Source organism: Helianthus annuus, chromosome 3, assembly GCF_002127325.2.
Source record: "Helianthus annuus cultivar XRQ/B chromosome 3, HanXRQr2.0-SUNRISE, whole genome shotgun sequence".
Taxonomy (NCBI): domain Eukaryota; kingdom Viridiplantae; phylum Streptophyta; class Magnoliopsida; order Asterales; family Asteraceae; genus Helianthus; species Helianthus annuus.
The window spans coordinates 172,225,288-172,228,464 of NC_035435.2; the positions used below are offsets into that span (position 1 = coordinate 172,225,288).

Below are 3,177 nucleotides of genomic sequence, written 5' to 3' on the forward strand. Positions count from 1 at the left end.
ACTAAAAACACCAAAACACACACCTTTGTGTGTGTTCTGGTCGTACAAAACACAGGAGCCAAGAAGGGCTCTCAAGCTCAAACCCTAACAAGCATAAAATCAACAAATTGAAGGGGTAAATCCAACCTAAATCGAAATCCAAGCACGAATTCATGATCACCTCGATGAAGGGATCATATGGTATGCCAAATTTTATCATTTCGTTCCATCTTGAATTCTTGGTGAACATATGAAATCGAAAATTTGGCTTGTATGATTAAAGTTTGGATGAATTTAGGATGAAATCATGTCTAGGAGTAAACCCTAGTCAATAACTAGTTGAATTAGTGTTGAAATTATAAAGTTCATGATCATCCATTATGGGTGTTTAAATGGGTTTTGTAGAAACATGATGAACACTAGAACCATGATTGTCAAACTAGTGTTATTTAAACTTTATGAAGTTAATCTTGACATTTAACCATGAATTTGATGATCTTCTAGTAAAAGATGTTGAAATTGGCAAGATAGGTAGCCATAAGTTTGATTGTTAAATTCTATAAAAGAATGCCCATTAGGTGTTTGTTAAAATGCCTAAATGAGAAGTAAAGTGGTGAAATTCAAGTGAAACGCGTAATTGGCAAGCTTGACTAATCACATGAGATATGGGATAAAACGGGTTCTAATCATAATGTTGATTTGCCTTAATCGTGCATATTATATGATTAAAGGTAGTTGACTTTAGAAAGTCGAACTAACCTATGATGAAGTCGAATAGAAGTTTCGACATAAAGTCCGTAAGATGAACTAGTCATAATAATGATGACTAATCTAACCATCTTACGAATTATGATGCTAGTTTGACTCTTGACAAGCTAGATGGAGGCTTGGGGAAAGAAGCGGGTCAAACGGATCGTATACGCGGAAAAGAGCATAATCCGGATACTAGGTAAGTTAAAGCTTACACCTTTTATTAACAACTATTGGTTTTATAGATTATGAATAATCAAAAGTCATATTTGACTTATGATGTTTTGACCCGTCATGTGCGGTTCGGAACAAAAGACATTAATGATAAACCATGTTGAATGATTAAAAAGAGCTAATAAGATCATTTAGTCATGCAATGACTAATAAATAACGAGTTCTAAATGATTATCTTGTAAGGTAAATCAATACAATTAATAAGGGTTAAACGGTAAGGTGGTCACTAGTTGACGATAACCGTTAGTTTTGAAGGACACTGTATGGTGTAAGATATAAAGGGGTCAAAATGATCAAGAAATAGATTTATAAGGAAAATTGACCGTACGGTGTAAACCGGTACAAGTCATGTAGACGAGATGATGATAAATCCATCTCGCAAAAGTAAACGGTCATTTAGACCAAACGGGTCAAAAGGTGAAAATATCACCCTTTGACAATATCGACTAATGGTTTATCGAGTTGTATGATTACAGGAATAAATATCGATTGAATGTTGACATCGCTATTACTTAGCGGCTACTAAGGCAAGGTATCGAAACGGGTCAATATATTGATCCGAGCCAGGTTTGTATAATGATTCAACTCGTCATGTAGAACTTGAGGTTCTATAAGTGTTAGACAAGGATAAAATATAGATATTCGGTTATCATTAAGGTAAACCGAATAAATTGGGTCATGATTATGGTATTTTAGAAATATAATGGTTTCTAAACAAGATTATAGTTTTAAAAGTGAGATTTTGGTCGAACATGGCTTTAAAGGTCATTCGTCGTAATAGGAGGGGTAAAAGTGACCAAAATGCCCTTATGAGTGAAATTAAGCAAACGATCCCTAAAGGTTGCTTAGAAATGAGTTTTGCAACCAAATAGATACTTGTATTAAGTATAAAAAGTGAAATATGTGAATCTTTGGGTCAAATGACTCTATATGAGTCTTTGCCGTAAAATGATAATCCGAGGGGTAAAACTCGGAATAAATAGATCTCCACATTAAATCCTCCACACATATAGTTGTGGTGGAAGATAAATTGATAAATAATATGGAAGTACAATGCTAGAAGTGAATGGGTATGAATTATGCGGTAAAAGTGCTTAAATACCCTTAACGGGTCAAAATAAGCTTCTAAGTCAAAACGGGTTAAAGAAGGTATACAAACCCGTGATTTTGAGCCTAATATAATAGGAGATATTGAAATTATGAAGTTCATGGGTTTAAAGATCAAATAGGAATGTTTGTTTGATAAAATCACGAACGGGTCAAAATTTGGTAAAAAGGGTAATAAGCCAAAGATTTAAAAGTCTTAAATTTTTGTTAATCCGGATGTCGGATTTTAACTCCATATGATGGAGAATTAAATTACAGACGCGTAGGAAAAAGAATCGTGTAAAACGGATTAAAAACGAGAGAGTTATGTCCGTTTCGGTAAGAACTAATGAAAAATAGACGTGCAGAGTTGACACGGGCGGGTGACTTTTTGACACGGCCGGGTGGCTGGGCTGTGAAAAATATATGTTAACTGACACGGCCGGGTGACTTTTTGACACGGTCGGGTGAAGGGGCTGAAAACAAAACAAAAATAATTTCTTGTTTTGTTACGTTAAGCACGGAACTTGTTTATACTCGATTATTAAAGTGTCAAAACTAATTATTTACATGGTTTTGACCGTAGGTGAAGATGGACCTAATCCGGATGAAGATCAAGCGGCGAGCAAGAACCGAACACACGTTAAATGAAGCTTCCGCGTCAAATCTTGATTTGTGTTTATATAAGTGAATTATGTAAACACTTATAAATTGTTTTTGAAATGTTGTAATCATTTGGGAATGTTGGTATAACAAGTTTTGTAAAGACACATTTTAGCATAAAAATTTGTATCTTTTATTAAAATATTAATAAAACCAGACGGGCGTTACAAACACCTATCCCTGAGAACTTGGTCTAGTGGTAAATTGGTCTGCCCTCCTTAGTGGAAATGTAGGTTTGATTTTCGCTTCGGTCATTTTCAAGTGACATCTGGGTGAAGAGACGAAGCGGGGCTTTAATCTCGGGTTCAAACCTGACACGACGCGAGGGTTTACAGATTCCATCTGATTCCCGCGCATCGAGGGGCACGGTCACATGGTGGTCGAGAAGTCGACCTTGGACATAGCCCCGAGCAGGATCGGTTTACACATGAGATTCTTTGCCGTTCAAAAAACACCTATCGAGCC

At 35.8% G+C, this 3,177-nt stretch overlaps 1 long non-coding RNA gene across 2 annotated transcripts; it reads left to right on the forward strand.

Annotated features, from left to right (window-relative positions):
- Positions 1 to 2,881, forward strand: LOC110930896. Of its 2 annotated transcripts, none has more exons than XR_004888960.1 (3): positions 1 to 180; positions 839 to 928; positions 1,440 to 2,881. It is a non-coding gene; the product is annotated as an uncharacterized LOC110930896 (long non-coding RNA). The 2 variants fall into 2 exon arrangements; XR_004888961.1 differs by having other exon boundaries at positions 859 to 928.
- The last annotated feature ends 296 nt before the right edge of the window (positions 2,882 to 3,177 follow it).